At 40.3% G+C, this 12,620-nt stretch overlaps 1 long non-coding RNA gene across 2 annotated transcripts in view; it reads right to left on the bottom strand.

Annotated features, from left to right (window-relative positions):
- The window catches only part of LOC134419034 (uncharacterized), a 146,416-nt gene that overhangs the window by 10,040 nt on the left and 123,756 nt on the right, over positions 1-12,620 (bottom strand). For both annotated transcript variants that reach the window (XR_010027942.1, XR_010027941.1), the window contains exon 3: positions 6,849-7,028. This is a non-coding gene — a long non-coding RNA (uncharacterized LOC134419034). The remainder of the gene's footprint in view (positions 1-6,848; positions 7,029-12,620) is intronic.

Raw genomic sequence — 12,620 nt, 5'->3', positions numbered from 1 at the left:
GTGATTGGCCTTGTTTTCTGCAAGCCATTAGGTCATGGCAGCTTCTAGCTTGGAATTGCAGGATCTCTCATCTCCCATCCATTACCACCAGGACATAAATGAGAAGGGCTGGAGCCAAAAGTATTGCTGTAGATATACAAGCTGCAAGGAGGACAAGGATCTGTCTCTAGTGGTTTTCACTGTTTCAGCTTCCCCAGGTTATGTATGCCCTGCACTGCAGGTTTCTATCTCCCTGGTTAGTCATTCTGTGTTTCAGCCACTGCCCTTCCTGTGGGACCCTCCTGGGTGTCTGCTTCTCTCTGCATTTGATAAGGAGATTACTTGGAATGGAGGTAGACAGGCACAGGTGGTGGGATCACCTGCTACAATCTCTTCAGTGCTTTTGGATAGTATAATAGTGCCTGGATTTAACCTTCATATTTCCTTTCTTTTTTTTTTTTGTAACCTAAAGTTAGCTTTCAATTCATTTATTCAGTGGTGTGAAAGGAGGAATTATGATGAAATACACTATTCCCTTGGTCCTGGAAAAGCAATTTGCTAGAATATTGTTCCCAGGACAACAAGCTCATCCTTTGTGTTATTTCAAAACCTCTGGCAGGAACAACAAAACTGCAACCCAAAAGCTCTTTTTAAGGTATTTATCCTTCCCTTCACTGCCTAACAATTTCATGTGCCTTCTTGTCTGACTGCTCCTGCCAGCTCCCAAATTTTATGTGGCCATCCACAGCAGTAAAAGAGTATCTCACTCCCTCATTTGGCTGTGTTACAGCCTCAAAGGGTATCTACAACAATGATTTACTACAACAGAGGGTTTCTTCTGAGTATAAAATAGAAGGCTCAGTTTGGTCAGGCTCTTGTTTACACAAATAATCAGAAAAAAAAAAACCAACCAACTAGTGTTGATTCTAAAGAAGGCACATTTTCCATGAACTTGCTATTTTGGGACTGAGAGTCAGATAGCCTCAGTCTAGCCCAAGAGGGAAGAAGAAATCCATTAATGGCATGGCAGTCTAAGAAAGACAGCTGAACACCAAATTTAAGTGGGGCTTCATACAGCTGAAGTCCCAATTAGAATCAGCAAGAAAGACCTGAAGCCCCAAAAGTACACTGACAAGGGGTATTTAGTACACAAATAATTTTGAGACTGATACTACAGCTTGCAGCCAGGGGAAAGAAATATTTTCTCAACTTATTTCATATTTAGCCTTTTTAATCACAGAAACACTTTTTCTATTTCTGGCAGTAACATTTATGCTAGATTTTAACTAAAAAAATCTGCCTAAATCACTTGCTTAAGGTAAGGTTGGGTTTTTCCTGCACATTGTAGAGAGCATGAGCAAACTGTGAGGTCATTTTACGGCATGTATCTCTGGGAGCACAACCAGAAGCACCAAATGCAAAACAAGCCTCTCAGGTGCACTTGTCCTGAGTGCTCTTTGGGGCTTGGCACTTAACAAAAGGGAACAGTTTTATAATGTCACTTGAGAATCTGGAGATGGAGACGTTATTCCTGAGCTGATATGAGATGTTAGGCAACTTGGTTTTCACCCCAGTGTTTGCTTCTGCCGGCAAAAACTTGGGATAATTTTTATTCTCTCTCTCAGCTTTAAAAGAAAAATGCCAAGGCACATTATTATTCATTCCTGGGTGCTGCTTCATTTGAATTTAGGCAGGATGTCCCTCTGCCAGTGGAGGTGATATTTTGTAGCATCTTTAGTCAGATGCCTGCAGTGTTTCATTTGTGATGTGCATGTTGTCTGTTGTCTTTCACTGGGATCCCATAATTTTCCCCTGGAATTTACTCAACCCTCAGCTCTTAAATTGACAGAAAATTGGACTGAGCAAGCCAACAGTGACAGACCTAATTGAAAGCACTTATATCTCTAGAGTACAGCAGTGATGCAAAGCTTTACCTGTGGTTATAGAGGGAATGTGTGCAGGCTCTGTTTCACAAAGAAGCACTGTGTATGCCATTCTTCTCAAGAGTCTGTCTTTTGTGCCTTCAGTACCTACAGGAGTGATCAGGAATGCACAGAGTTAGCATTCCTGCAGATAGATTATCTGAAAGTGTGGCCCTTTGTTTGCTTTCCTCCTGTTTTGCTCTGTTAGTTCTTCATTGTAAGAGAGACCTGTTTATACATTCCATTTTTCTTGGTCTTCTTGGCACCTTGCGGTCAAACACTGCTCCAGACTGATCCCCTGCTTTACAATGCACTGGCAGCACATCTATGTAAGAACAGACAAAAGAGTGTTCTTGCCATCTGATGATTTCATTTCTAGCTCTCCAGCACCTTTTGTTATTTCAGGGTATTTTTTCCTGGTGGGAACGGGCACATTCAGCTGTTGTTTTCATGCTGAAAGCCCGTGTGGAAGCACTTCCCTGTTGGTTTTTTTTATTTTTTTTTTCCAGACATGTCTTTCAGCATGTTTCCAAAGGCTTGGAATCAGCACATTGTGTTGTGACATGTGCATACTTGACATTGCTTTGTTCTCTGACTTCCTTTTGCCTGCAATCTTTAGGAAGTTATCTTACAATTAGAAAGGAATTTTGAGTCAGTGTTATTGCACACCCAGCATATTGTCCTCTGCCATCTGCAAAGAAGAAAGCCTGGAGGAGCAGGAGGGAAGAAAGTCATTTTGGTATTTTTAACTGCCTGAGCCACGTAGGAGTCAGTTCACTGCATAGAGAGTGACTGCAGCTCCGACTCCTGCCAGAAAAAAAAATGCATTACACACTACAAACACCTTTTTTATTAAATGAATTAAAGGGAATACAAGGGCATTATGGTAACCATATGCAATTTGATACATCCTTTTTTCTGTGTTTTGCTCTTGATTAGTGAGTCTCTTATCATGAAGCAAAAGTGATAAGGCATCTTCTTCCTGAGAAGTTTACAAAGATTTTTTTTTTCTTTTCACATGTGCACCTTTTTGTAAAGGAACTCTGTTAATTTCTTCTGTAAATGAAGCTGATAAAAACAAACAAGTTTTGTATGATCTCAGTGGTAAATACATTCATATTTAGCTGACTAAAAAGCACAGATTTTTCAAAATTTTAGGTTTTCTTCTTGTATTTTATTCATCAGCCTCCTAGAGCAGAGAGAAGAGGACAATTGGTTTTGAACTGCTTCCCTGTACAGGCAACACAGCTCATTTTGGGCAGGAGGGGAAATCTTGAGAGCTGTCTCAGAAAAACTTCCACATGGAAAGCCCTGCTATCCCACAGCCCAGTCAGGCACCACCTGGCAATACTGAAAACACCTTTAAAATGGTAAACACACTGAAATGTTCACCATTGTGCCAGAAAAAAAAAAAGAGTTGGAGTAGTAATAAGAGCCTGTGCCAGGAAGAAAGCAGCCATACCCATGCTGATGTAACATGGAGACCTTCTCCATTGGAATGATGTCTGCAGTCAGCTCCTGACTTCTGGACAGGAGTGAGGGACATACCCTGCAGTCAGACAAGGTTCCTTGCACACCATGGTGTCAGGCATGTGTGCTACACCTCTCTGAGCATCAGCTTGCTCTGGGTGTGGACACTCAGGTTTTAACTTTACTGCATTATTTCATAATAGATGTGTGCATTATTTCATAATAGATTTAAACAGCACTGTACAGACAAGTGTTGGTCCATTGTGAGAGAGGTGGGGAGAGCATCTCCCTAAATAATATTCTGAGTAGCTTTTTCTTTATGTGCCATAAAATACACAATGTAATGCTTGGAACAAAGATTTTGGTGTCAGGAGGCCTCATCTTCCTGCTGAAGTGGAGAGATATTTTCCTTGGAGTCAGTAAAAGTGTAATAAAACATCTGCTTCAGGCTTCAAAACCCAATCTGAGGAAACAGAGCTTTTTACTGACACACAGAGGATCTCCAAGCATCAGCAAGGAGTCTCTGCCTTTCACTGTGCTGACTTCTCTCCACCAAATCCCCTAAAAGACCTCACTAGAGCACATCCACACGGTGGAGGGTGACAGAGTGACACCCAAAGAAACAGCAGCTGGACTGATTTCCCAGCTGGATTCTGCAGGGAGCGTGGGTGCAGGGCTCTGCTGGAGCTGTGAGAGCAGCCCCAGCATTTCCAGCCAGCAGAGCAGAGACAGTGCAGGATTTCCCAGAGACGGATCGGATGTCGGAGCAGCGCAGCCCTTGGCTCTGGGTAGACAGGCTGGGCCCATCACAGGAAGCCCGCAATATTGAGCAATTATTCAACCCTTGAGTAAGACAGGGCTATTTAGATCCCAAATGGTGAAGGGCTGCTTAGTTTTTTTCATTAGGAGCTCTCCCTCTGCAATCTGTCTGAGATCACTGCATAGCAGGGAGAGTGTATGTCAAAGTCTGTGCAAGACTGAGAGCTTGCAGCATAACAATGAATAAAGTGTAAAATATATATTTGCCAAAAATACAGGAATCATAATGGACATAGCTATAACAGAAGGCAAGAAAATCATGCTGGAAATTCTAACATAAGAAAATCAACAAGAAGGAAATGGCTAATCCTTGGGGAGGAAATAAAGGCTTTTTTTAATGTTAGAAGTTTAGGGGTTTCCTTGTTTATGGCAAAAAAAACCCCACACAATTCCATTTACTAACTCCACAATCTAAGGATTAAAATGTATGGAATATAAAACCAACAAGAGCAAAGAGAAAATTATTCTCCCCTTGCAAATTTGCAAATTTCAGTCATTCAGTAAATGCTTTCTATTATTACAATATAAATGGCATTGTGGGTGCTCACTTATGACAACCACAAAAATTGGAAGTTTGTATAATGTCCTCTCCAGCATGGGGCACATCAGATGAGATTCCTTACATATTAAATAATTTATCTGTAATATATTTTCCACACATAGACATCAAACTTGATAGGCTAGAATAGTAAATAACTATACATGGGCACAGATAGATTCAGGATATTCTTCTAAAAACTGCTTGTTTAATTTTTATTTTTTTTTTAACAGAACACCTCAGAGTAATCTATCATTTTTTGGCACCACTGTCATTTATTAGTGTTATCTAAGTTGTACTACTTTCCTTGTCACATCATAAGTTAACCTTCCCTAATCACCACCCTGGACATTTACCAGGCCCTCCCTGGGGAGGTGTTTAACCAGAGCCACAATTTTCCTGTTATTATGTACTCCAGGGTTCTGAAAGCTCGTGTGGGTTTTACTCAGAGACTGAGAATAAATCCACAGGATTCTAATGCCAGGAATTTAACACATTAAATGGATCTATGCCTACTTTAAATGAACTCCATAGCTGGTGGCACGGCAAGATCCTCAAAGAATCCCACTTTTTGCTGCACATTCTTGTTTTTTGGAAGCTTAATAGAAATGGTTTAAAGTCCTCCTCCTTTCTCAAACACACAGCAGTTTTCATTCCCTGGACACCCACGGGAAGCAACAAAATGGCAGCAATCCAGGGAAAAGGTAAACTCCTTCTGAAAGCACTGCAAGGAAGCACTTAGGCTACAGACACATTACTCATGAAGGACCATTAGCTCAATCCAGGAGCTCAAACAAGACCTTGAAGGCCAAATGAATTGGAGAGAAAAGCCAACCAAACAAAACTCACAGTAATCCCTGGTTTTCACTAGCAGGGATGCAGACCAAGCAGAGAGCTGACAATTCAACATCTACTCTCTTGAGGAGTATTTTTCAGCCTTAGAAGGGAAAGTTGTTGCCAACGTATTTTTGGGTATCCAAACCCAAAAATTTCTTAGGCTAGGAGAGGAATCCAACAAGAGACCAGCTGTGCTGAGTTAAGGCACTCCACTTAAAACATCCCATCAATCACAGAGCAGGAGAGTGCTGACGTTATTTGCATGAAATGTAAGAGTGCTATTACTCACCTGCAATTAAAAAGAATAGTTTGATTTGGTTTCTTGCCGAGAGAATTATGTGAATATTTTCCCTTTTGCCAGGTTATGAATTTTGCCAGCTTCCATAATCTGAAGGTAGCATTCCAGGTTCTGACTAAATTGTGAATGACACAAGTCAGATAATTTTGGAGGGGAAATCATTCTTTTTCTCAAACCTAAATTATAAACCTTCATTTTTTTTCATCCACATTCTCTGCAAGGGGCTGGCTTGCAATGTCATGAAGGCACAGTTTTAATTGGTACACTTTTTGGCACAGTTTGAGAAGAGTCGAAGATCTGCATGGAGACTTGATTATTTTACCCTCTCTGGCTTTGGACCCTCAAGGCATGGATTAAGATGAGACACTAATGGGGCAGCATGCAAAATCTTGTATTACTGAAATAGATCTTCTTCGTGGATAAAAAGAAATAGGAACTTTCCAGCTTGCAATTCTAAATGAGAACAAAGCACAAATAGGGAAAAGAGCCAGACAAGGATCTGGGCAAAGACTGGTGATGCAATGGAAGCATGGGAGCCATCTAGAGGGGATTTTGGCTGGGTTGCATCTTCCAGTGTTAGGAACCAGCAGCTCACAAGGCTCTGAGTGCAGGTTTATACCACCTGGCAAAGGGAACCATTTCGCGTGCATTAAATGCATTAATGCAATTTAAAAAACAAACAAAAAAAAAAAAGACAGAAGATAAGCAAGGGCAAGTAAAGAGAGTTATTTGAAAGAGAGAAACTCTTTGGGTAAATGCCCTTTGTTCTTTTTTGTCCTCCGGGTTCAAATCTACCATTTTCTCCATAATCTTTTCAGCTGACATGGATCTTCCTTATGCCAAATTGTCTCAATGTTCATCAGAGTAAGAACACATAAAAATTTTGAGGTGTTAAAAAAAGGATTTTTTTGCTCCCAGAAACATTTGCCTGAGGACTTATCTCCCAAAAAATAAAATTAATTTTAAAAAGTTTTTGAATACTCACATTATAGAAAACAATTCATGAAAGGAGTATCCATGCAGCCATCTTAAAGCTATTTGTTGATTCAGGTAATGAGAACCATAAAGTTAGTTAACCAGGGCTGGGTGTAAACTTCAGCTGTGTCTTGATGCTGTATTAGACAGGTATCCAAGCATCCATATGTCCACCCCTTCACTTTGGTTTCTGAAAGAAAAGAAATCAAGTTTGTAAGACTGAGGGGTCCCTGTTTGCACTCTACTGCTTCAGGAGGTGCTACACAGCATTTATCTAACACAAGCAAATGGAGCCAGGAAACATAACTTATGAGCTGCAAAAAACAGCCATTTTAGTATCCAGTAGAGGAAAAGTAACCACTCACTCTTCCCCGAGATATTCCCACTCCTAATTACAAGAAACCATCTAAATGTTTCACCCATTGGAACATTTAGGGTTGATATTGCAAAGCAACAGATAAACGTGGCCTTACAACACACAAGGATTCTGTCACGTAAATCTTTCCCTGGCAGTTCCCTTCCACGTGGCTTTTTCCTACTTCTCAGACTTCTTGAGGATGTTTGAGGGCTTAGATAACCCAGAGTAACCTGTCTTCTTGTAGTGGAGAGACAGAATGATTTGAAACCAGCTTATCTCGGGGTCATATCCTGCCATTGATTTTTTTTAGCACTCCCTATTGATTCCAGCAGTGAGTTCCACATACAGATCAATACCAGGATATGGTCTTTATTTATTAGTACACTTCTGGTCCTTCCACTCTACCCTAATGCCTCAAAACACGTGGAATTAATTACAGCATTCCACATTATATTGGCCTTGCTGTCTTTAGAGGAGCTAAGCCTTCATTTGGTCAACAGAATTATTTGAAAGGATTGTTTGGTGACTTCTGCCATTGATCCAAACATAGATCCTGTGACACTTTCTTCAGGGGCAGGGATGAAGGATAGGAGCAGAGATATGTGGATAAGCACATCCTTTGGCTTACCAGCACTTCCCACTTGCAGCAGCACTACATTCCCAGCAGAAGTTTCTTGTCAATGAAAAATTCTCTACATTGAGTCAGTGGTCTGATTGTCCTGACCTAGCCTGATCTTAAAGACATCATGTGCTAAAGAAATATATGTTGGGCACTTGGCTGAAAGTTCCCCTACCACTCATTTCTGAACTTCATCAGCATCTTTTACTTATCAGGTCAGGCATAATACAGGATCTGGAATTTTCAAGGAGTTCATCTAATATGCATTTTTTACTTCCTGGGGCTTGGAAGAGGAACAAGCTGAAGCTGACCTGGAAAAATTAGTACATATTCTCCAACTGCCAAGAGCAGGACTAATTAGTATAGATTCTCCAACAGCTGCCAAGAGCAGGACTAATTTCAACACAGTTTTTCAGTGATTTTGATTCAGAGCCTAGGCCCCATGCTGCAGCTGGCCCTACAGCTTTACCAGCCATCTGCAGGGCTCAGGTTTGATACAGATTTCAAACTGCACAGGAGCTGAAAGGTAAAGTGTCTTTAAAGAGAGAGTGCCCTTTCATTTCTCTCTCTTACCACAGAATTTCTGCACAGATGCAGGCATGGGTAAAAACTAACCATGGAACTAAACTGAATGGTCTGCCTCCTGAGAAATCAGATCTTCTACTCAGAGTTATCCCATTTGATGGCCATAATGCAATGCTATATTTAAAAGCAGAGTAAATAAAACCCTTCCTTCCTAGGTGCTAGCCTACATTACCTTTCTGCACTCAGCAAAATAGCACCAAGGTAACCTTGTGCATTCAGAAGACTTTTCCTTTAAAAACAGAAAACCAAATAATCTTGTCAGTGTTTCTAGAAGTACACTAGAGGCAGAGCAGAAGATGAACAGCCCCAAATTTTTCATCAGTAACCCACCAGTGCATCCTGGTATTGGGATGCAATAAACCAACAGCTATTTTTACAAGTACTGCCTGCACCTGGGTACATTTGATTTAACCCAAGTGGGCAAAGGAACAAATGAGCAAGGAAAAGAAAGTGCAGAGGGAAAACAGAGCTTCAGCATTTGTTCAACTGCCTTGGAGCCTTAGGAAAACATCAGTGATCTGTTGACTTTGCTTCTCTTGTTCTCCTTTACATCACTGGAGGGTCTGGCCTGTGCTTTAAGAAAATACTGCTCCTTTTCAATTGTTAAATAGTGACAAAGTCCAGGTGACCCTAACACAGAGTCTGAGTGGTTTATGTCAGGCCTGGAGACAGGGACTCATGGAGTCACAGATGATCAATTGATAAATGCCACCGGTATCAGAAACTTGGCCATTAACATGAGTGATGTGAGAACCAAGAGGTTAAGTAAAAGCTACCTCCATAATGAGTCTGTGATACAGAAAAGCAATGTTTTGTCCCAGGCTTGGATTTTTGGTTTTGTTTCTCTTTTCCCCTTAAGGTGGATTTGACTTTATAACTTTTGTTTGCTTTATAAGTTCTTTTTTAATGCAACATTTTAATTTTTCATGGATGGGAAAAGGTGGCAAGAAATGTTAGAAAGAGGTTCAGATGAACCACCAGGAGGTCCACTAGGATTTTTTTTGTAAGTTTCTGCTGCAACAATGCAATGTGTTTGCCACAAATTGGATTTTGGAATTGCCTTTCTCCAAAGTGACTCAGGAGCTATTTTTAAAGTGTTTCTAGGAAAGAGTAAACTGCATTATTACATGCATCACAAGCAGTAAGTTCCCTTATCTACAGCCAAACATAAGACCAAGGACTTTGCTGAAGCAGAGCCCTCACAGAATCTTCCAAAGTTTTATTGCTTCAATGTATAATCAGGCAGCACCTTAGATAACCACTCAGAGCAGTCTGAGCTGCAACTCAAGAACTCAATATGTCATTCAAGCCATTGTGTTCCACTTTGCTAATCTTCAGCGATTTAATGCAAAAAACTCTATAATTTAGAGAAACTGTGGGAAGCTTTGGCTGCCAACATGCAAAATCTAATGAATTATCAAAGTAGAAGCTAGTATTTCATAGTGGGGATAACTAGTTCTGAAGCATTTGTATGTAAAGTTATGTATGCAGAATTTTTAGTGCACCAGACATTTACAGTCATATTTCTTTTCTTCATCATCTTATTACAATAAGAAAGAAGAAAAAGCAGTTTAGGCCACTAAAATTACAGATGGATTTATAAGAATGCAGTCCTCTCATCAGAGGATTTAAATAAATATAGGGAAAGGGGTAAGAAGCCTTCCTGGCCTGTGGAGGCTTTAGGCATAACAGCCTTGACAAGGTTGAGTATTTCATATATTTCACTCCAGTAAACATATCTCATTGTCTCTCAAGAGGAGAGGCTAAAGTACAATTGCTCACATATTCAGTCACAGTAATATGAATCATTAACAGAAAAACATTTTGCAGTAATAAATATTTTTCTGTTATATTCCAGTTTGAAATTAAGTTGTTATTTACCTACAAATACAGGGAAGAGGAGTTTCCTTTTCTCTTTCCCTGCTCAAAATTATTTTCATTTAGTTATTCATACAGTGGGAAACAAAAGAAATCAAAATCAAATGAAACATCACCCATGATACTTTCTCAACCTCTTCAATAAAAACTTCTTTTGGTGGAATTCCTAGTCAGTTCAGAATTGTGGAGATTTTGCTTCTATCTGGTGTGTGAATAAACATGGAAAGCTTTAAATATCTGCTTAGAGATCATCTTAAATCTGCTTAGAGATCATTTTATTTTGTAACACCTGTCTTGTCTTAACACTTGAATACAGATTTATTAATTCATCCTTTCCCATCAGGACCCGGGAACCCAGGAGTTCCTCACATTTGCAATCCCATCCCTGTGCTCTCCACACTCTGTCACGCTGGCCCCACAACACACATCAGGGTTCTGGCAAGGTATGATTTCCCCTACATGATTTCCTCCCTTTCATCTCTCCCATGCCAGCTTTGCTCTGCTATCACAACCGCTGAAAGCTGAATTTTATTAATCTGTTGGAAGAGATGCTCCAAACTTGACTGAACCAGCCCTGAACAACCTGCTCTAGCTGGACCAAGTTTGAGCAGGGAGATTCTCATGGCATAATTAAAGGAATTACATATTGTTCTTGACCTTCTGAAGCAGATAGAAGCAAACTTTTTATTTCAAAATGTAAAAACTGAAGATTCAAATAAATTTTACATTAAAAAAATAGGAATTGCTGGGAATGAAAACTCCTTTTTGCCTCATATTAGGCCATCAAATGCTGACAATTTTTCCTCTTTATAGTACTGATATTCATATCTGCCAAAGCTTCCAGTCCTAAAAACAGAGTCTTGGATTTCCATCTTGCATTTCTTGAACTTTCTGGGCCTGGAAAATTGGGTAACGTGCTGAAGTCAGAAATGATTTGACATTATTCATTTGAAATGAAGAAGTGACATTTGGCTAGAAGTAAGGGGAGGCCCATTCTGTGGCTTAGGAATTCAACATCTGGTTGCAGAAAAGAGCCAGCAAGCAAATCTTGCAACATTTGTGAGCAAGATGCAAGATTGTAAGATGATTACATCCCAGAATCTGTAGCATGCAATCCATCAATTTTAGGTCATCTACCAACACAGCTCTCCTGAAGAGCAGGCAGCACGTATTGCAGTGGTTAGTAAAAGTTTAAATGGTTTAGCACACTCACAGGAAATCAGAATTGTCTCCTTTGTGTCACATAAGAGAAGCAGAGCAGCAAAGGAGAGGCTCCTTATGAGGATCAGACCAAAGGAAAGAATTTGAAAAAAATTTGGAAGATGTTGGATGTGTTAAAGTGGCAGACTGGAGATTATTTTGAAGTGATGGGGTTATTACAGCTGTATGAAATCCCCCTTCTTTACAAGGAAACATACAAGATTAGAAGGAAGAAACCAACAAACACAAAAGTGCACATTGTCATTTGTGCTGACTCTTTGGCTCCTAATAAATGACCCAAGCTGTCTGCAACACCAGAGCACTCACCAGTTTGAAAGCCCTGAAACTTTCCCAGAGGCTGTTTTGTTTATTTCTGTTGTAGCCAAATCCACTTAACAGGGCACTGTGATAAACACCCTTTCCCTTGAGTTGTCCTGATGGCCAAGAGACTGAGTGCCAGGTGCTCTCAAAATGTAGTAAATAATTGTCTGTCTCATCCACTTAAGAAGCAGAGCTGCCATTCTGGGGTGTTTTCCTGATGTACCTGCTGGCTGCTGCTCTTATTTTGTTATTTTCTTTTGCCAGGCATTAAATACAATGAGTGGGTCAATACAATTTTAAGCATTTTATATGATGTTCACTCAGGCAGAAATGACTCAAAGCCCCAGAGCAGTGTCTTCAGAAGGACCACAAGGGCTTCAGGTTTTAAAGGTTGGATCTTAACAGGACCATCACTTTGGAGTTAAGGCTAGGTATGGGTTTAAAGTGGGAATAAGCCAGGGTAGACCAGTCAACCTGAATAATAACAGGCATGACATAAGCTGTGGTTTCTGACTTGGATACATGGCAGTGTTTATAATTTTTTTCCTCTCTTGGAGTGAGAGAGATAAAGTGGAAAACACACTCAGTGTTGTGGGATTTGTGGATAATAAAAACAATCTGCTTATATGCATTTACTGGGATTTGTCATAGAGCAAAAGGTGAAAAAAACAGATCCAGAGAGAGTCTCAGAGACAGCTCATGAGTGGTGTCCATATGCAGCAGATGTGTTTTTTACTCAGTGAGTTCTTGGTGTTCCTGGGCTAAACTGAAATGTTCAGGGTTTTGCTGAGGCTTCCTAGGGAATGAGGTTCCTCTGCTGA

The sequence above is a fragment of the Melospiza melodia genome, chromosome 5 (assembly GCF_035770615.1).
Source record: "Melospiza melodia melodia isolate bMelMel2 chromosome 5, bMelMel2.pri, whole genome shotgun sequence".
Classification (NCBI taxonomy): Eukaryota; Metazoa; Chordata; class Aves; order Passeriformes; family Passerellidae; genus Melospiza; species Melospiza melodia.
The sequence above is the reverse complement of the archived record's forward strand: the minus strand, read 5'-3'. Positions and strand labels throughout refer to the sequence as shown.